Source organism: Hirundo rustica, chromosome 7 (assembly GCF_015227805.2).
Source record: "Hirundo rustica isolate bHirRus1 chromosome 7, bHirRus1.pri.v3, whole genome shotgun sequence".
Taxonomy (NCBI): domain Eukaryota; kingdom Metazoa; phylum Chordata; class Aves; order Passeriformes; family Hirundinidae; genus Hirundo; species Hirundo rustica.
The window spans coordinates 31,291,085-31,313,829 of NC_053456.1; the positions used below are offsets into that span (position 1 = coordinate 31,291,085).

At 39.6% G+C, this 22,745-nt stretch overlaps 1 protein-coding gene across 9 annotated transcripts in view; it reads right to left on the reverse strand.

The window, feature by feature from the left end:
- Positions 1–22,745, reverse strand: part of GULP1 (GULP PTB domain containing engulfment adaptor 1) — a 168,337-nt gene that overhangs the window by 86,261 nt on the left and 59,331 nt on the right. For 2 of the 9 annotated variants that reach the window (XM_040069089.2, XM_040069092.2), the window contains exon 3: positions 11,322–11,449. The exons of the other annotated variants lie outside the window; for them this stretch is intronic. The gene's annotated coding sequence lies outside the window, so the exon portion shown is untranslated. The remainder of the gene's footprint in view (positions 1–11,321; positions 11,450–22,745) is intronic. 9 annotated transcript variants of the gene reach the window in all.

Here is a 22,745-nt window from a genome sequence, read left to right on the forward strand (position 1 = left end):
CAGATCAGATGGGCTTTATTAAGTGACTTCAACAGTTCTCAAAATTGAGAAGTTGGCAATATCCACTTTCTCACTTGTACTAAATGAATCTCAGAGGGAGTATCTTGAAAACAAGATTATATTGGCTTTTAGGCTTTATCACATTACGCTCCTTTAGCTTATCTGAATACAGTCTGAAGAACCCAACCATTTTGGTAAGGTTGTGGCATGAAGTTAAAAGCACAGATGTGAAAGTGACACAAAATCACGGGAACCAAAATCATATTTATGACAAATTGATCTCCTCATCTCTGTCTTTCAGATCCAGTGGATATTCAAATAGTTCATTATAGTGTCTACTCAGGAGAAACATTCAAGTTTTGCACACCATTACAGTTCATTACTAATCTTATTTCAAGATTTTGGCAAGTGATCCATCCTAGAGTAATTTAGTGGAAAGTACTGAAACACAGACTAATAACTAGGAGAGTTTCTAAGCTACCAAGGGCTAGCTGTATCTTCTAGTACAGTTGGGACCAAGGAGAACATGTAAGTTTTTAAAAACATGAGAGCTCCTCAGGTTTAGACTGAAAGGCTGATCATATCACACACAGAATGGTGCTGGCTGCTGAGGACTGGGACAGTTCCAGTCCCTGCTCCAATTAACACCCATTGAAATGTGCTGCAAGTCCTGTTCACAGAGCGTTCAGCTTCACAGTTCAAACCCTCAGCGAGGAAACTTCAATACCTGCTAATGAAAGACTGCTTTGTCCCACCCTTCACAATCATCCATCATATTAAACCACTACACACAGCAACTCCATCCCCACACAGACACAAGCCTGGGCTGAACCTCCAGAACCAGAGGAGAGAAAGAAGTAGAGAATCATCCTCCAAAGTACTGGGAGGTAATTTAGGCAACAGCTAACATTACATTCGGTGGTTGATTCCATAACTTGATGGCTGGATGTAAAAGAAGAGGAATGTGAAGGATGTGAAAAGTAGGTACTAACATTTGTCATGTTTTCAAAGAAAGAAATTTTTAAGCTGCCCACTTGAAACCTGGGGGGGAGTGCGAGCACAGGAAGAAAAGGGAGAAAAACCCCAAAACAACACAAAACCTCAAAGTTTGGAAGTACAATGTTTAAAAAAATGGAAATGAACCCTTGCCGGAGTTTCATACTGAACAGCTTAAACGCCTGTGCCAGGCATTTCTTTCCCTCCCTTTTTTTTCTTGTCTACAGATCTGAGATACCAAGTCTGGTCTATGGCTCTGGACACAGTGACTAGATTTGCAAACTCTGAAGCAAAACTCTGACAGTCTCACAGCACCTCAGTCTTCTAATAAACTTAAGCTTCACTATCAAGATTTCAAGGACTCAGCGTACGAATGAATTCACAGTGTATCAACTGTGACCCCTGTGGAGAGAGATTTTCAAATCTATTTGTGCAGGTGAAGACTGCAGGCTAACGGAACTTAAACTCAGCTCGTACATCTTTAACATCCGTCCCTACCAGCTGGCACGAGGCACCTGAGCACCCAGAGGGGCCTGAGTTCCTTGGAAAGCACAGCTCCTGGGGCTAAGAGCTGTCCTCCCGCATTATCAGCACAGCTCCTCCAGCACTCACTGACTCCTTCGTGATACCCCGGTAACACACACACAGCCAGACAATCTCCTCCTGCACAGTTACCAACACCCTTTTAGGGCTAACCACAGACCACAAAGTGCGGTGCACTCATGCACTCGAGAAAATGGTTTTTTTCAAAAGGCAAACCTAGGAACCAGCTGATGAAACAAAAGCAGGACCATCAGGGTGAACCTGCAGCCTGCAGCCCACAATTACACTGAACCATGTGCTCATCTCCCCTGCTCCTTCCCCCAACAACATACATTGGCATTGCTCATTCTATGAACCACAAGTAACTGTTCCAATTCCTTACGTTTCTTCCAGGACAATCACATGCAAATGGTGGTGGTCACCAAAGAAAATTAAATTACTTGATGTTTTGGATTGGTATACAAACACAACTCCATGAACATTGTGTCATTACTGCCTTTCCAAAAGCCCCTAATGTCGCTATACAGTCAAAGAATGCCAATTCAAGACAGCAAGCTGTCTATTTCTACTGGTATTTATGTATTTCACAGTTCATTTCAGAAGTAATAGCTAGGAGTACTGAAAAAAACTTAAGATTCTGTGAAATTACCAACCTAAACAGCTTGCTTCCAGTGCAGTTGCAATATTTTTTGGTAAAAAATGAGCACAAAGCTAATAATTGAGAAACGCAGAAACATATAAGGACTTCTTTAACAGGGAATAGTCATTACAGGCCAGCATTATAAATATCCTGCTCAAACACATCCCATCTTTAGCTATAGTTTTCCACACTTGTCCGAAACCCATTCTGTTTTAATAGAAAATGTATACAAGAAAACAAAAGCAAAGCTCATTCTGCTCTGGAAATTGCTTTACTACATAAGCACATACATAGATGTGCACTCTCCACTGTCTCCTGCAGGTGGACAAAAAGGACTGCTACTGAATTCTTGCATCTTGGACTTGGCTTTTCAAACAAAAAAGGAGGCAGCCAAAGAACAGCAGCATCGAGATCACCTGAGGAAAAAAACCCTCTTTCTTGAAGAAAGAAACCTCAAGGTAAATACCAACGTAAACTGCAACATAAATTTCTATATATAAAGAAAAAAAAATGAAGAAGAAATAAGGGGAGGGAAGAGATGGAAATAGAAGTGGCTAATGAGCAGTTTCCTTGCAAACTGAAAGCATAAATCATTATTTAAGCTAGGAAAGAAAATTACATGTGAAAGTACATGCCTCGATAAACTGAAAAGAAACTGAAGAGGAAGCAATGTTGGAAGCTGAGAGGACTGGAGCCATGAGGTACTACCGTGTATTTGTGGACAGGAATTCCCCATCTCTCTGCCAAACCTCTGTTCCTTTTTCTTCACTTTGTTTATGACTGTGCCATGCTATGCCTTCCTTGACAGAAGCAGGTATTCCATCTTTCAAATGGTCCTAGCTGACCATCCAAGCTGAAATTAATCTCTTTGATATTGAGGGCAGCTCATATCCCCTGCTACAGCTCTGAGAACAGGGGAGAGTTCACTCATGCAAGGCCCTGGATAAGTGATACTCTCATTTTTCATTTAAAAAATTTAAAACCAAGAGGTTCTCCTCCAAATGCCTGGAATAATAGGAGGAGCAATTCACCACCCTACCTTTAAATCTGCTCAACTATCTACTTTAGGAAACAAGCATTTACTATTACACTTTCTTCATCTATTGGCGGCTATTGTGAAACTTTGGATGAATTGCAGTTTTATTACTATTTTATGATATTAAGTCAATATCTTGCCTGCCACTGAATTATTTTAAATAGTAGCAAGATAAGGATCTTGTAGACTGGTCTGAATACGTGATACAAGTCCAGGCTTGCTCTGTTACAAAGCTTGCTGGCAAAAGGATGGCAGCTTTGGAAGTTTTCTTTTCTGGCTAAGGCAAAAGAGCAAACACGTGGACAAACCCATTAAATGTTAGCTGGGTATCCTCTCTTAGGTTACTCTTCATGAGATGCACAGTTCTGCCCTGAATTCTCATCCACATATCACCTTCAACTCTATCTCACAACTCAAATTAAATAGGGGGCGTTTGGGGGTCTTTTTTGTACACAGCTGTGTTCCAGAACTATGTGCAAGGTTCCCAGCACTGAATATTCATTGACATGAAAGCAAACCTTTGCTTTGCTCAGGGTCATGAACGACCTCACTTGTGACATTTACATCTATTGATCTGCCTGTTTCGTGAATACTCCCTTACAATATGTAGATCGAAATCATAAATTGATATTTCATTGCATTAGAATATCTGCACTTTTCATCTCCAAGTCAAAATGTTCAGGTTCTTTTTTTTACTAATACAAAGAGTCACCCCTTTGATACTTGTTTTTACTTCTCTGTACTGTGATAATTTCAATTTGGTACATTTTCAAGGCTCAAAAAGTCAGTAACCAAATCCTATAAAATTTCCTCGGAAAGTAAATAAATGGAAAGTTGCTGGCACACACTGATACCTCCCCTTGTCGAAAAAGGTAATTTTGAGAACTCTTCATTCAATAGACTGCTATCCAGAGATCTGTGCATCTTCATCAGCAAGAGTTAATCAACTCCATTTCTGCTGTTGAAAAGATAACCTACCCAGCAGCATCCAAATCTGAGCACAAAGGATGACCATGAGTGCAGTCCAAGCTGCATAAAAAACCCAGTCTGGTGATACTGGCAAATAGAAAGTCAGTCTTATCACGTTATCAGTCAGGGATATTTTTACAGGCAGTGTAAAAAAACCCACTCTCCAAAGCAAAGAAATAAGAAATTATAGACTCGCCCTTAAATTTGTAACAAATTGCTACTTTGACTCAAGGTTAAAATTCCACGTTTTATCTCGTACTTGTCAGTAAGCCATTATCTGTGCAATTAAGATGGCTTATCTGATTAACAGAAATTCTCTAAACGGCAGTAAATCATTTCTCTAAGGTGAACAGCAATTGACTTACTAGAAAATCACCTGGCTTAGCTATCAGTTCTGAAATATCTGTAGAGCTGCCATTATCACAGTATTTGACACCTTCTTTAATCACATAATAAAGACTTGCCACCTTCATTTCGTTTTACAGACAGGAGGGCAGAGACACGAAGCCTGACAAAGTTCAGGAGAAGACACTCCTGCCACCATTTAGCATTCAAGGATGAAACCATGGAAAGACCATATTTATGGTATAAACATGTATATTTATACATATATTTATACAACGTGTATAAAAATGCAGAATCAGCTGCTGGGAAGCCAACACCTGGAAACAACACTCGGTGTTTTGAGTGAGCACCCACAAAGTAAAACAACCAAGAGGTGCAGAAGAATATTCAGAGGCATGTTTCAAATTTTAACTCCTCGGCAGAGGGGAGGAATAAATGGAGTTTTAAGACTGGCAGTTTTAGATGAACACTTGTTCAGGGATCTGTTGGAACATCGTGTGAATGACAATTCAAACACACAGTGCCTTCGTGAGGGAAAATTGCAAAAGCACCGAGCCGTGCCATTTATTTAAAGGTGGCAGAGAACGCTCCACAGATGTCTGGAACAGAACAGTCACCCCTCGGGCTGTCACCTCACCCCAGCTGCTGACACTGCTGCCTGAGCCGCAGGAGCACCCAGCATAAATGCCTTTTTAAAAAGTCTTGCATATTAATGTCCAGTGTGGCAGAGCAAACACATGATAATGGACATGCTAGAGAGTTACTGTCAGAGCAATAAATCTGCAAAAAACATTAAATTCACCCAGGAAAATAAAACCTTCTCAAAGAGCAAGGGATGCTGGCAGACTGAGGAAGAGGGCCTGTGGCAGCATCCCTACTCACCGCCACAGCGCCATGAGCCTCACAGCAGAAGCTAAAAAGTTAATTTTAAATACCGTTACTCTTCATGTTCCTGATTTTTTAATCTTTCAAAATGCTTTTATTATAGGTGTAACAAACTTCAGCGAGAGACTTCAATATTTTTTCCAAAAAATGTCCTAGTGTCACTGTTAATACAGTAATCCTTTATTTTCTGTTATTCTGCATCATTGAATCATGACCTATTTAGGTATTCAGGTCTGATATCTTTAATTTAGGTTTTTTGGTTGTGGGTTTGTTTTTTTTTTTTTTTTAACAGACCAAAACTTTAATGTTCCCATCAAAGTAGATTTTGGGTTACATTTAGAAATATTAAAAACACATTTATTTAGAATTCTCCTTTGGTAGGGTTTTTCATCTTCATCTCAAATCCCATACTGACTTAAAAATGCAAAATATAGATGTTTTAAAGAGTATATATGTTTAGAGAGGCAGTTAAGTAAATTTTTATTCATCGCTAAATCACTTATCCAGTTTTTGAGTTGTCAAAGCAGAGACTTACTCTCGAAACACCCGCATGTTGGCTCACACTGGTTGTCAAACAGTTGTAAGGCTAGCTGGCCTTTGCGTTTCCACTCCAAGAGCAAGTGAAAGCATCCCAAGTACCAAAAAAAGTTCATAAAAATCAGAAAATAATGTTCCAGAACTGCAGAAACATCAGTCCTAATAGATTGAACACACTTTGAGGAGCTGCAGCCCTCCCACTCCTGCAGTGCAACGCTGTTAAAGCTGAGCACGAAGAAGCAACTTCCTGCAAGAAGGAAGTCACCCAAAGGAGAGCAAGGGCCCTGTATTGCTTCAGTACTTATCCTAATAGCAACCTTTTGTAAAATTTAGTTAGGATACTCCTGTCTGTAAAGGAATAAAACAGCCTCGAAACCTGGACTGACATCATAAACAAAGCTGCAAATTTTCCAGTTCTGGGAGCAAATGACATGCAGTGATTTATAAATATAAAACCAAACACATAAACAATGGGAGAATAAATAAAATACAGATTACAAGACAGCACCTTCAGTCTTAACACAAATATTTTGTGTTTTCATACCAAACAGAGAAATGTAATTATTTCCCTCTCTCAAGAGGAGCAAATAAAAGACCACAGTTCATCTTTTTCTCCAGGATAACAGGAAAAGTTACAACCCCTTCCCTACTTGTTAGAAATGTTAACTGCGGGGAGAGAGATCTCAAAAAAAAAAAAAAAAAGTAATTTATATATGAAAATAACAAGTGGCCACAGACTGCATTTGGAAGTTGAGAATGAATTTCTCAATTTCACATATCATTTAACCAGTGTCAGACAAAAAAACAAAACCTGACAAACAATATCTGCAGTGCAAAGCCACTGAGCTGCTGACCACAGGTGGGTTGGCTTGGACATGACTCAGAAATATGGAAGAGACTTGCAGTTAAAAACCAGACTGAGGGTTAGCTAGAGGGCAGCTGTATAACTCCACTACTACAAAGAGTAACACACTACAGAGCTGTCTCACAAACCCATTGGAGGTGGCCCCTGATACTTTGAGCCACCTGTTTACTCCTAGAGAAAAGCACAGCTCAATAAATGCAGGAGGTGCAAGCCACCATCTATTTCTAATGAGCAAAGACTAAAACAAGTAGTTTTGAGGAGCAGTACCAACAGCAGAATGGAATTGACCCAAGCAAGCACTGAAAGAGAGAACAGGCACATGATGGGATTTCTTCCAAACACCCTTCCAGCAGTATTTGTGGTTTGGGGAGGGGAACCAGGAAGAAAGACAAATATGGGAACAAAATCCATCAGATTTTTTTCTTTTTTAATCACTGATTACCTGTGTTCAGGCCACTGACAACCATTTTTGACAACCACTTCAGACACACTTATCTCCACCTGGAAATGGTCACGGGCTGGGACATCATTTCATTCCTTGTGTCTTGCTCCACATCAGCTGGGCTATTCCGCTTGATTACAGCAAATTGTAAAGATGCAGCAGGGCATCCAAAAGCTTTATCAACTACAGCACAGAGATTCTGGCTGCTGACACTTCTGAATGACAGAGGACATCTAGATATTGGTGAAGCCCTTTCTTGCCATAGGAGAGATCTCTGTTTTTATGGTTATTTAAGTTAAAAGGCATAGAGTAGCTAGAATTACATCTCAAACAGACCTTAACTAAAGAGTAGTTATAGTTTGACCTTACATATTATGCCAAAAGGCACTGCAATGCACATATTTATTTTAATAATACACCAGAAAGTCAGATATAAGAATGGTTTAAAATTATATAACTGCCCGACTTAAAGAGATGCTAAAGACTAATGCTGAACTAAAAATAACAATAATGCAACCTAGATGCAGGTAAAAAAAAAAAAAAAAATTGCCTATAAAGAAGAAATTAGAGATGTGGCAAAATCTTCACCTCCTGCAAACTTTCAGAAGTTTAATGGCCCTGTGAAAAGGAGTGACTCTCCCAAATGGCAGGGTGCCTGTAGGGAAGGTGACTGCCAGAAGCTCAAGGTAAAGCACCGAAGCAGACCTGGAAGACATTTTACATCCTGAATCATTTGGCTGCAGCCTCGCCTGGCTCCTTGCCTGCACCACAGGCAGCGAAGGAACCGAGACAAAGCCGTGCTAAAACCAGTCTGGCGGCTGGGGAGGCAGAGATGCAGCAGCAGACAGACAGCAGGGATGGGGGCAGCCCGGCACACACAGCAGAGCAGAGAAACTGGGCTTTACACAAGCAGATTGTGGTTAACAGGATGGAGCACACAGATTTTTATGGGTGCACTGAGATTCCTGTCCCCTATTAACAGAATCCACTTTCAAATCAAAAAAATCAAATACACACATCAAAACCAGAAAACTAAAATTGAGACATGCAAGCACCTTGCAGTTAAGGCTGGATTTCACTATGTTTTTTGTAGGCTTAAATATCTATAGGAAAGATTTTCAGCATCCAAACTGTGTAAATAACAACTCCGCCCATCTACTTGAACACCATCTTCATATATTTGCTCAAATTCAGAACATCATTCACATTCCCTATACAAACATTTTTAAGTGCTTTAAGGGAAAAATATCTTCTGAATGTACACACTTACTACTTATACATGCTTAACATTGCTTTTTAAAACATAATACTTCATGTTTTTCCTGAGTTGGAAGAGATCCACAGGGAACATTTAGTCCAACTTCTGGCTCTGCATGGAACAGCCCCAAGAATTTCCCCATGTGTTTGAGATAATTGTTTAAAAGCACTTTTTGAACTCAGGCTTGGTGCTGTGGCCACTTCCCTGGTGAGCCTGTTCCAGTGCCCAACCACCCTCTGGGGGAAAACCGTATCCAACCACGACCCATCATTTTAGTTATCACCCTAGGAGAGAGAAGGCTTTGTACAGTTTTGACTCAATCACATTAACGTACAGCTACTCAAACAAACAAAAAACTCAACAATTAGATGGTAGCTTCTGTTTCTTTAAAAACTTTGCTAATGCTCTTCAATTACTCACCACCTCCCAGGCTGAAACCCTGCCATCCAAATGCTGCAGATCTGATGTTACTCTGCCATTAGTCACCTAATAGTTTTGCATTTGTTTTCACATGCTCTTGGAGTGGTTGTGCTCCTCGCTGCCCTCTGTCCAAACATTTTACTCCTACTCATACTGCCCCCTTCTGCACTGGCACAAAGAGTTCCTCAGAGGAAACTGTAGGAAAAAAAAATAAAAAAAGCCCTGCAAAAAACAGTACTGAAGTTTTCTCCAGTCACACACTACAGAAAGTAGTGTTTGACAATAGCCACTGGAAAGCAGAAGAGCAGCAGGACTGCCTCTGCCACCTTCCACCCTGCCGTGTGCTGGGGTACTGAACTGGAAATCCCAGCCTCTGTGTACATCAGAAATCTGTCAGTAAATAATGATCTCTTCTTAGGTGTGGCGACAGTCACACTTCAGTCCACAGACAGGTTGTGCCAAAATAGTCAGAAAAAATGCGAATTCAACTCATTTATGCTCAATTTGCTGCCTCTAGAAGCATTGTGAGGCATCAGCTCTGCTTGACAAAGCCATTTAGATGCTACAGCAGACACAAATTCCCTGTATCTTAAAAATTGTTTAAAGTGACTGAAGGCAGCCCTACACTGAACTTATACAAAATGTAGAACACGAGCATGTGCAAAAGTCAGAGTTCATTAGCTTGCTCTAACCACATGAAGACATTTTTATTATGCCCATTATTATTGGAATGGGCCATTAAAACAAATCCAAACACAGAGTCTGGGCAAACAAATATTATGGCAGCTCTGATGAAACAAAGCTTTCCCAATGAAACGTTAAAATGGCAGTTTTGCTCTACTTGAAACTGCTTTCTTAATCTTCCTTGAGATTTTAACTTCACTTGCCTGCTGAAAAAAGAACCCAAGGGACATTCTCTGTCCCACTGGCCTCTCCTGCAGGTCTCTAAAGAGTGCTTAACACAAACAGTAATTTATGGTATTACACTCTTGGACTACAAGTACCTCAAATTCCACTTCAGGGTATCAGGCCAACTGCTGTTTAAATTATGTGTAAACTAGCTGAATCATGACCCTCCACTGGAAAAGTCTGCCTTATAGATCATGTCCTCAGGGAGTTGAACGCTGTAATGACAACTTACCACTGAGCTAATCAAGGATCAGAAAACAAAGTTACAATTAACTAAAGCAGAGGCACTGAAAAAAACCCAAATCAATAGGGGTACCCAGCTGAACCAGGTCATGCATGCCAGAACCTCCTACTATTTACTGCTGCAGTACATGACTCCTACAGCAAAAATAAACCCTAACCCTCTGCAAAAATCACAGAGCTATTGAAAGATGTCTTTTTATTCCACTACAGTGAAGTCAGAACGTGTTTGCTATTTTGGAGTTTTTAGATCCCATCACTGGTCAACACCTGATTTTGAAAATGTCAGGGGTTAACTCTGGCCCTAAAAGTTTCTGTGGTGTCGGTCTGTACATTTTAATGTAATTTCTGCTCTAATTTTACAATGACGCATGCTTCATTCACTCAATAACTCACGGACACCAGAAGTACATACACCATTAAAAGCCCAAAGACTCGATTTTTTTGAAATAAAGCTTTTATTCATAACGCCAGATTTGTCTTTAAAATCCAGAATTCCACACAATACATAAGCCTGCTGCAAATCAGGAAAAGAATTTGTATTTAAGAATCTTACACAAATCTGTTTCAAATAAGTCCATATTTACAAAACGATCTCTCCCAGAACATCCTTGGGAGAGATTTCGAGTTGCTATTGTCAGAAAGAGTGAACAAACACGTCATAAACATTTACACACTGACTTCCTGAAAACCAGCAGCAACTGAAGTCAACCTACAAAGACAATGCCATAGCAATAATCCAAAAATCCAAGGAAATGTCACTTGAAATGTAGTATTTGCATACTCCCTAGAGCACGGTGCACCAAGGAGGTCAGGAAGGACCTGCACCTGAGTGATCTGTTTGGAGAAGCATGGAAGGTTCAATGGATTTGGGGGGGATTTTTATTCAAATGAATTGCTTGCTTGCTCTAGAGCACATTGCAGTAACTGAAATAAGCCAGCCAAGAGAAAGTTTTTGTTAACCACTAACTAGATTGCTAAGCAAATGCTTTTGCTTATCCCAGCTGAAGATCAAAAAAAGTTTGATACACTGTTTTAGCTCACCTTCCTTTCCAAAAGCCAAACAAACATTCAGTTCTCCAGAGCCTCCTAGTTTCCCTACCCACACTTAGAAATAATTTAAAGTATTTAATGTTTTTCACAAGTATATTACAACCACTTTTATAAATGAACTCTTATACACCATAGAACCCCAAATTTTGCCTTTTTCCCCCCAGTAAATCAATGGAAACTCACAGCTGCTGCCTTTCCTTTGTCTAGGCAAGCCTTTCTCTCCAGACTACAGAGAAGTGAAGCAAAGAGACTGCAGCTCCAGTGGGCAGTAGCAGTGTCTGCAACCTGAGCCCTGAGTTTTCAGCTGTGAACTAGAGAGGGACACAAAAAAGTGGGGAAAAAAGCAAAAGCCAGTTTGTACGTGTCATGCCTGCAAGCATTATTCTCTCATTCAGTATGCTGAACAGATGCCTAGACTGGGAGAGCTCTGGGTCAGCATCTCAGTTCTGATGTACGCTCAGTGGGCCTTGTGTCAGGGGTGCAGTTTAAAGGGGGGGGGAAATGAGCATCTCTCTAATCCCCAAAGTATATAAACCTTTCGTTTTCTTACAGGCATTTCATATGCAAAAGAAAACCAAAAACCAAACTTGAGTCATTCACTCCCTGTTGGAACCCTACAGGAACTCCCTTCCTCTACTCAACAACAAAAAATATTTGCTTAATCCTTTTCTGCAAAACAATGCACAGCAACAATTCCACCAGCTTACCCTTCTGCATTCCAATTCCTTGCCAAGGTACAGAGCAGACACTAATTCTCATGCGGAATAAGATCACTCATTTGCCAACATTTTTGAACTTTTGTTACTGCTGCTTTATAGTTTCTGATGTAGCAGAATAAAAAGAAGCAATGACAGACAAAAGCGCTGAACTAGAGTATTATCAAAGCATGGTTATTGTTTTCTCATTTTAAGAAATGTAACACCAACAGCTCAGTGGAAATAAATTTCACGTAACCTAACACAGGTCTGCTAGAAAGGTGTAAATCAAACTAAAATGCTGTGAGCAATAGATCTGTATTTTCAAATAGGAATTCTGATACATATATTTCCATCATTTCCTCATCCACATCTGCCCTACACCAACAAAATAACCACCTAACACACGGAGCAGTAGCTTGACCATTTTTTAAATTAATTCCATTAAATAGGAAGTGCAAAAGACACACAGAATTAGACAAGAACTCCTGATCCTTTAAGGAAAAAGCTGACTGGAAGTCTCATAATCATTAAAAGGAAAAAATAAAACAGAGAATACTGCACTCCCACAGCTTGTAGGAAATGTGTCTGTAGAAATGGTACCACATTTTGTTTCAGCATAAGGAAGTCCAATCCCCTTTAGTGCAGAACTGAGGACTTGAAAATATGCTCTTTACTGAATGTTTGAATAAGCCATCCTAGTTTGAATCTTGATATTTTTGTTGATTCACTCTGAGCTATTTAGTTCTACTATTTCCTTCAACCCTTCCGGATCTCTTAACTTTTAAGTATCAAGACATCAAGACCTAGAATTTTACCTAATCAGCAAGGAAATATAATTTCCCTGATCCATGAAATGAATAAATGACTACATCCTCTATATACTCCTTTCACTGATTTATCTTTTGCTGCCTTAGTGCAAAAACTACCTTTGTGAGGAATATGGATTCATGTTATTTCTATTCCTTCATTTTTTTGTTTTTATACTTCATTCCTCTTCCCCTGACATGGCTGCTTTTTCCCCCCCTTCACTTTAAGGAAAACACCAGAAACTGATATTATGCAGTTCTTCCTTACCTTGTACCATTTTCTCTATTAATTGCCAGAGGTGGGTTTGTGGTTTTTTTTTTGTGGTTTTTTTTTTTTTTTTTTTTTTTTTTTTTTTTTTTTTGGTTTTTTTTGGGGGGGGTGTGTGTTTGTTTTTTTGTTAGTTCTCAACTGAGTTTTACCAAAATCAATTCAATTAATTATGTTTTCCCTTTTTCCTATATCATTAGTCAAGCTGGCAAGTAAAGCCAGGTGACACCAATGCCTCTAGCACATTTAACAATTTCCTACAATATGATATACAGGTTTTTTTCTATGATTTTTTTTTCTTTTTTTTGCAGTCAGTTGTTACCAAGAAGACAAAGTTCTTGCATTCAAGGATTTCAAAATCATTTTTTGACCACAAACTGGAGAAGCACAAATATCCAAGGCTTTTCAGCTACAGCACAGAGCCCACCAAAAATAATTAAAACATGATACCTTCTCCAGTACAATCAATGAACAGGTGATAAAATTTGCAAGTGCCCAACTCCTTATCAAAGGTGTAATTCTTACCATGAGATCACCTTCTCATCTTCATAGAAAAACAAGAAGAAACAGTAACAAAACAAATGACTAACTTTATTATTACATCATAGTCCGAACTATCATTTTATTTTTGTCATCTCTAAGACTTTATCATCCCACATGCACTTGATATCTATGAAAGGGAAATTCTGGTTTTCATTGTGGTCTCACAGTTCAGTAAGAAAGCAAAGATCACAGTAAAGTTTAACCTCTGAAGCCCCATTGATCAAGTATTACTCAAATCCAGACCTATATTCTTGCCTAAAATTTATCTGAGGCAAAGGTACTTTTTGTTGATTCAAGAAGCAGAAGAGCATAGGAGGCAAAAAAGCTTCAGGACATTGTACTAGGTGCTTAATGATTCTGTTTATGCTACCAGGGACAAAAGTCAGAGCTACCAAACACAATTTACTATCCTTGAATCCTAATATCCCAAATAATTTCACCTAGCAAGTTACCGATAGTGTGTTATCTAGGCACTGGCCTCACCAACCCAGTGGTCAAGACCCCAAAACAATAACTAGTGATACAGTTTACTGTTAGAACAGTAACCAAGTGCTGAAACATCAGAAAACTTCCCTAACAGGCTGTACACTGCCGCACAATGTTGTCATTCCACTGCCTTGTTATCCTGCCAAACAAAACGCGCGTCAGTTTTAGTAATTATCCAGTGCATCGCGCTCGCCTCTTTCACTTGCTTCTATCATGCCTGCACTGGGATAGCAAGATAATAAATGCTGAAGGTCATTTGTCTAAGAGAATGTGTTCTGCAGCTACGAGATACTTTTTCCCTTGAGCTGATGTGAAATATATCCTGTACCATTTCATCATCATGACAGCCCTGAACTCAGCGCACAAATGCTGCACTCTCCCTTCTGATCCTCTACCAGTCAAAGTTTTCTACTAAAAAAAGTGAAAAAGGCAGAGGAGTGGCAATTTCAGCTTTTCCTCTGATGTACTTTTGTTTCTAAGCTATGTCTGTGCTTTTTGAGAGTTTTATATTCCAGGCAGAAAATAAAACCATTAACTATTTCACACATAATGACTTTGTGACTCTACTTGAGACTGTACAGCTGAGCACCCCCTGTTCCCCTGGAGACAGCAGAAGCTCTAAATTCTCAGCCTCCCTCTCTGCAAATTTGGGTTTTAAAGACAGCATCCACTCTAACATTTTCTTGTCAACCGACACAGGATCTAACCCAGAAGACAAGTCGGAAACACATATTTAAGTGTCATTCACACCTAGATTGACACCTCATTCATGAGGTTCAAACGCTGTTTAATTTAAAAAAAAAAAGTGTAAACATTTTTTCTTGGTTCTCCCAGGTTTTGTTTGTTTGTTTTTTGCAACTATATGGCAACAACATTTCGAACTGTGTTTTTCATATTAAAGCAGAACAAGAGAAAAGGTCACAGGACACTCTGGAAGGCAACAGTCATTAATGCAGCGTTCAAGGTTAGATCAAAAGGAGCAGTGGAACTGGGATTACACTGACTCAAATGGCTCTACTCCTTTTTGCTTATTTGCTGTTCACCCCACAGTGCCTGAAGCTGTTGACACAGCTGCCTGCCAGTAAAATTTATTTAGAAACTCCTTCATATCGTACTGTTCACAGTCACCGTAACCAATATTTCAGGAATTATATTTATAGAGCAGGTGTCAGCAAAAGGACTTGGATGTGCAGCAGAAGTTTTGGCAATTCACCGTTTACATTCAAGGCACAGATATTGCAGAAACCATACACAGAGAGGTTCTTCAACTGAATGACCAGAGAAAGACATCGAAGTACCTTGGCCTTTCTTCTGTTCTCATACAGTTGCCAAAAAATCTGTCTTTATTGAAAGCACCATTTTCTCACCTAAGTGAAACATCTCCAAAGCAATCCTGCACGGGTTCAGTGATACCTACATCACAAAATAACACATGAGAAACTCAGCTTTCATAATACATTTCAAACCGTGCATGTCCCAGGATGTAGTATAACTTCTTCCTAAATGCTCCATTTTTCCTCTTCCTTAAAGAGAGGGAGGATGGCTCTTTACAATTGGAGTTTTGCAGAAGCTATGTCAGTTTTAGAAGATGACAAACAGTATTTACTGAAGGCTATAAAATCTGTGAGATACAGTATGCTTGACATCATCTCAGAGCAGAACATTCCAAACCATTTCAACTTGTCTTTTTTTATTTATATATTTAATATATTAATTAATTTATTTTATTTAATTTATATTAAAACTCTGCCACACCTGTCCTAATGTACTCATATAGCCCATCTGGGGCAAATACACTTGCCTTGATTATGCCATTAAAAAAAAATAATTCTAAACCTTAAATCCACAGGAAAGTTTCCACAGTCCTCCACAGCTAGCAGCCTTTCCTAAACTCTCCTTTCCAAATTTGTTCACTCCATCCCTGTCTATCTTCTTCAGGTCACAGATTAATTCCCAATTGAAATCTTACAGAATTTTAATGTGATTAATAATCTCCTCTTTGTTCTGCAAAGTACAAAGTACTCTTTTGTAAAGTGATAAAAATAATTGTTATAAATACTCTGGTTGAACAGACCTAAGAGACTCTGCTTTTCTAGAGATGAGAATAAAAGTCTTATACGTCTCAGGAATGTGGTATCTATGTATGCTACATTACAACTGGATTTACTTACATACCCACAGAGTATTGCTGGCAACACACACATCCCTCAAAAAAGAAAAAAAAAATCATCTGTGGTGTAATGTGAAATAATCCTGGAAAATTAATAAAGATAGTATGTAAAGACATAAACTAAATTCTACAGTGAGTGATAGAAGACAGAAATCAAAGCTGTATTTAAAGAAATGAAACCACCCTGCAGTATAAATGTTAGAGTAGCCCCATGAAACAATGAGCTAGAGCATATTATGGAAGGAAGCAGGCAGAACATGAGTTAGATATCAGAAAGTGTATCCAAGTCCAAAAGAAATCTCATGGCAAGTCTGAGAGTTGTCTAAACAACGTGTTGCCCACACAGGCTTTAAATACTGTATGCAAGGTGGTGGTAAGAGCTTTCAATGAAATAAAAGGGAGTAGACCAACGGGTCAAAAAAAAAAAATCCACTAAGCCAAACTATTTTCTTAAGGTTAATTCAGGGAGCAGGAAGTCAGAGTGCTTCTCAAGGGAAACCAGCTATGACTTTTTACAGTTCAAAACCACATTGTCCTCTATAAAAAGAAAAAGTCTAAGGGGGAAAGAAAATAAAGTTCCCAAATTAGACATAGTAATTTCTCACTTTCGGTAATGAAGTATTTGCAAAGCTGAGACTAAAGATGCAGTCACCCTTCCACAGGGAAGAAACATCCGAGCAGAATATTGCTTAACTCCCCTGCATGAGAGACATTTCTGCCAGGGGCATTCTGAAGTCTCTAGTCTCTAGACTAGACATTCTAGTCTCTAGGACTAGAGAAACAAGCAATACACACAGACCCACCCCAGGATGCTGCCACTCTGTTTTACTCCTGCAGTTACACACATTTTGGGTTGTCTCCCCAGGTATTGGGGCAGTGCATCACCACTGCCAGCTCAGCAGCTGTGGGACTCCCGAGATCGTTCCTCTGCACTCCCCTTGTCACACTGGGAAGGAGCACAGGGCACTTTAGTCAGCTTGCACAAGTCTCTGGTTATTGGGAATGACTCTGCTCAGCACAGACAGCCCAGCTCTGTGTGATTCACTGAGGAGCCCCCACTGCTGCAACCAGGGCTGCATTAACTGCCTCAATGAACAGAACACTCGGTGAGCCCAACTTATTGCCAAACAATACATTTCATATTTTGTTCCTCTTGGTAACATCATTACATTTTATTTTCTGCTTGTTCTATTCTTAATCTCACTAAAAAACAACAATGTAGACAAATTACATGCTGTAAGAGTGCTGGAAAACGGAATTTTTCGTAAAAACGTGAAAGAACAACGAAGTGCAAAATGCAGATTTGAGAGTTAAGATAAAGTGCTACACTCCTTATTTGACCATTACATGTCATCTGTGCCTGAGACACAAAGAATAGAGAGGCTATGAGCATATCAAGTGTAATCAATAAGCAAAACACTCCTGGAAATGTTGGAAAGAGACTCAAAGGAGTTTTCAGCTATTGGTAATTGGCATTTAATTCAGAGTGCAAATTAAATAGGGAAACTGACAGAAACTGGATTATGTTCAGCTGTCTGACATGTAAGTACTACATACATCTCATTACTATACCTTATTTATTAATCTTCTCAAAAAATGTTTACAAGGAATTGAATGAAACCAGCTATCAAAAAAGAGCTTCACAGAGTTCTGCCAGGACAACCAAGACAGCTCCTGGCCTTACAATGGCCAGCAGTCCCAGAGCTCATCATCTAAGAAACGATCACACGAGTTCTCCCTCCACAACCAGTCTTGGCACATATACAGAGCCCTTATCCTCATGCAAACCAATCTGCAGATACACATCCACTTGAGATAGTTGTTTACAAACAAAGGTAAAAGCTTGTCTCAGTGCATTTTAATGGGTATTAACAAAAGATGCCACAAAACCAAGAAAAATCGCCTGACCAGCTAATATTTATATTCTGCTGGAACACAGCAGTATGAGAAATCTTAAGATGTCTATGGTATCAGTAAAAAAAAACAAAAACCCACCCAAAAAACCCAAAACCTTGGACTGTTGGAACATTTTAATCCATAAGGAGGTTTTAAAAAGCTTTTCTGATCTATGCCCACCCAACATGCCAGCTCCAAAACATCTGTGAGATGAAATAATTTCGAGCAGATCACGACAGCCTTGTGAGACTGAAGGAAGAGTGATAAATCTGCACACAACACCACTCTAAAAAAATGCATAAGGCAGTGAATTACTCCCCTTATGTTTTTAGGAATGGAGTGTGTGCACGTGCAAACATACATTTGTGTCTGTATCCATGCAGAGTGCACCAATGCACAATTTCTCTGTGGTGTACCTCAGTCTGGACCTTAGCAGCGCTGTTTCCAGGAGAGCCACAAAAGCAGGCAAGCAATCTTTCCTTCAGCTAGTCCGTTCCTGACTCCAAGCTGGACAGGGACTGAGACAGGGGAAACAATGCAAGGCTCAGCAGCTGCTGTTATGCAGTCAAGAAACAGAAACTTCTCAATTTAGAAGTTGGGATTCAGAACTCCTTCCTCTGTACAATTTATAATGTAATTATAGTATTGCTTGCAGCTCCAAATGACTCATCCAGGAGCATTTTGGAAAAATACCTCTGTCTCCCAGAGCAGCTTTTCCCTCCAAAAATGTTGTGCACTGCTCTGAATCGATTCCCACAGGGCACCTCCTCGTTGTAAAATAAGGTTTATGTTGTGACCCTGGGCGCTGCAGGATTTACCATTCGGCAAGGATGCTTTCCTCACACAGCTGCTGTAGCCTGGCAAGTTCCTAGCGCTGCCTGCATTCCCCTGAGATGCTCCTCATGCACACGGACTGCAGAACTCGCGCAGGCAGCGGAGGTCAGCCCGGAACGCGCCACGCTCGCCGTGCCAGCGGCGGAAACACCAGCGGTGCCGTGAGGACACACCACCAACCCACCCCTCTGACCAGGACATGTGGGGTAGTGGTAGCAAAGTCACGTAAGTGCAAAACCAGGAATGAAACATTTAAGAGGAGCTGTTACATATTTAATGGGAATTTCATGAAACACCGCTTACAAATTTCATTTGGAGATGAAAAATCACCAAAAAAAAAAAAAAAGCCCCAAGCAACAGTCTAGCTGTACTAAGTGAGATTTCAGTGTGCACTCCAGACATCATTTGTTACATCAGTAAGTAAAGAAGACAGTGATATAAACATGGTCTGAAGACACATGTAGAGCTGGAAATGGAGCTAGTGGAGATAGGGAAGGTGAAGAATAGACACAAACAATGCAAGAATGTGTGGGGAGGGAATCTCAAGCAATGACTTTCCCAAATTGATTCCCTCCTACCCCACACAAAGCATTGAGAAATATTCTTCCAGATTTCAAAAAGGACAATTTTGTGCTAATAATCTTAAGTAAACAAAGCTGAGAGTTAAGTGAGGAACGTCCAAAAATTACCAGCTTGTAAAACTGACATGCAAATAGAAATACAAGGCTGTGGTCAAGTCTCACACTATTCACTCCTCCATGGTTTTCAGGCTTTACTGAAGCCCAAGTCACATAAATTAAGACTGCTTTGAAATGGCCAACACAAGCCTCATCATGTATCCTAACTTCTTTCTGATTGGACTTCAAAACATGTGCACATCAGAGGCAATCCCACGTCCAACCTCACAGACCTCCTCAGGCCTGAAAACATATTTCAAGGCTTCACACACACTCAACCTGAGCATTTCAGGAAACAAAACCTTAGTGCTATGACTTACAACAGTTTCATTACTTAAAACCTTTGAAAAGCTAGGGGAAGGAGCGAGTGACCCCTGCTCCTCACCCCCAGAGGAACAGCTACATGAGTACATTTAAGCAACTGGACACACTAATTTTTCAGTACAGGTCCCCTAAACGTAGCAGTCCCATGAAACCAAAACTGGAATTCAAGCCTCTCTTTGATAGCCTGCCACCTGCTTGCCTTGAGTTGATTTAAGCCTTTTTTCCTCCTGTTTAGATGACAATTTTGATTTAACTGTTCTGACAGGTTACTCATTCAGGGCCAGTTTTAAAGAAAAGCATTGTTTTTATCTGGTGATTAAAGTTTGATTATGTTTGTGATTTATAAGAAATTATTTTTAAAAGGCCAGGTTGCAGATGACAGCCTGCCTACATCCTACAGCCCACAGCTGCATAAAATAGAGTAGCTTCAGCATCACAGCATTTGAAAAATGATTAATGATTTCATCTTTCCACAAATGGGTATGGAAAAAAACCAGAATCGTTATGCCTGGAAAATAAATTTGCCAACAAAAATATTGTGGCCTTAGTCACTTTCTAAATGGACATGTTACTTCCCAGTAATAAAATATACTTGTTCTATACCCAGACAGAAAGTAGTAAGCAAATGCATTTAACATCAAAATATAACTTTGTTTAACTCCTCAGTCTAGGATTTACTTAGGAAAAGAACCCAAACAATTTGAAGTTTTCCAATCAGTAAATAAAAGATTAAGATCTCTAAATCACACATAACTCAACCCCAGCTAACTGATATCTCTTATCACAGTATTGACAGTGAATACATAGTGCCACCACTTCACAGGAGAAAATGCACTCAGTACAGAAATCATTCCAAGCATAAAATTTATCTCTTATGATACATTAGATGCCACTACTTTAATTGCTGCTGCTATCAAAACTCATGAATAAAAGCTAAGTCAACACTCAGTCATGATTATTGATCAAAAATGCCTTATTAAAAAACTAAAGAGTTTTTCACATTGACACTCAACCAACTGCAAAGGATTGGCAGGGCTCAGAGATGAGCCGCTGCCATCTGCACATGAATATGTATCAAGGGTTCATTTGATTAGTAACAAACGACTTACAGGCACTACAACAACCACAAAGAGCACCATGTACAGAAGGACTAAGGCAGTTATTTCAGCCTACAGGGTTCCTGCATGAGATACACTGACACCTGCAGAACAAGCACAGACACTCCAGCAGCACATCACTTCTAACCAAGCCTTCAAACAAATAAAAAATCAAATCAGGATGGACAGGCTGAGACAAGCAGTTGCTAATACGGAAGACTAACAACAGAGCATCTGTCTGAAGGTAAAAAAATCCACCCAAATTATAATCCGATCTACGATCTTTCCCTAAAATCTGAATTTACATGACTTAAACTGGCAAACAATTCTCTCTCTTAGTAATTTGAGATGATATCGCGAATGCTGTTGCCATGTACTCCTCATGGAAAGCCTTCACCTGAGCTTTCAGACTGTCTCACACATCAAGTTCTTCCCACAGCCAAGTCCCTGCTGGGCTGTAATACTGCATCCTTTTAGATTTTTCTGAAACACTAGGTTTATTGCTATTTCACTATACTTGAAAACACTTGGTTATTTTATTCTTGCCATCCTGTAAAGGTCTAAAGCACACCTTTGCACAGCTCTTCAGTCACAGCCTAAATTTCCCTAATACTTTACAGTACCTCAGTTGAGATTGAAATCACATAGGACTCCTCTCCCACACTTCTGAACTGCTCCTGTGGATCAAGACACAGCAGGCAGCATCTAATTTCTCAACCTCTTTTATATTATTCCACGTTATGACCATGTAATAACACAAATTTGATAGGTAAGAGAAGGAAAAAAAATATTCCACAAGTAACGAAGCTGAATCACAAAGAAAACAAAACTCAAGTAACAGGGACAAAAAGCATCAGGTATCTAGAAAACAATAAATTACTCTGGAAAAACAATGGTATTTTCTCTATCACAATCATGGCTTTTAAAGACTCGCGGTTGCTCCTCTCTTGGCTCCACTTCATGCATAGGGACACTATATTATTTGCCCGGGGCTACCCTCACTGCCCTTAATTACAGGCATGGAGAACCCAACTAGCAGTAGGACGTGAACCTCAACAGCCCTTGAAGATGGAAGCAATGCAAGGATCGAGGGTCATGGGCTTCACTTAAAATCTCGGGGTTATGCCAATATCTCAAAAGCATCACAGAGAACTTGATCCACATCTTGAGGAAGATTGCCTTGGTCAAGGCAGGACTAAGACTTTAGAAGCATCACCCAGCCTCATCCTGGGTAATTCATCCTGTTCTTCAGGAATAATCCAGGAAAGAAAAGAAAAGTGCAAAACTACGGGTTTGACAGCACAACACATGGAACACTGGAGCTGCAACATCTTGGGCAGCCATGGCAACATCTCAAACTGCCCTATCCATAGAGACATTCTCTTTTGAGAAAAAAATCCAATTGCCTTTAGACGCAGGTGGTGAATAAGTTACCTGACAAACAATCCAAACACCTACTGTTTCAACTAAAATAATTTTGGCATTCATTTGTATGAGGTAATATGGCAGAGAAGGTTATCTATTGAAATTTCTATCTTGAGATATGTTTTAAATGTCAATAAGTATTGGAAGAGGCAGGGGAGGCAGTACAAAAAACAAGACTGCCCAATGACAAACCTACAATTAACGATCAATCACTAAAATACGCTATATGGAAATAATGTGTGCTTCACTGCATATTTTAAACTAAAATAGAGGTAGTTCATAGATACTAACAGAATGGAAATACCCCTCTACAAAGAATGTAAAACAAATACCTTTTTGAAGTATTTCGGATAGGTTTCTCAACCATATCACCAGAGATTTTT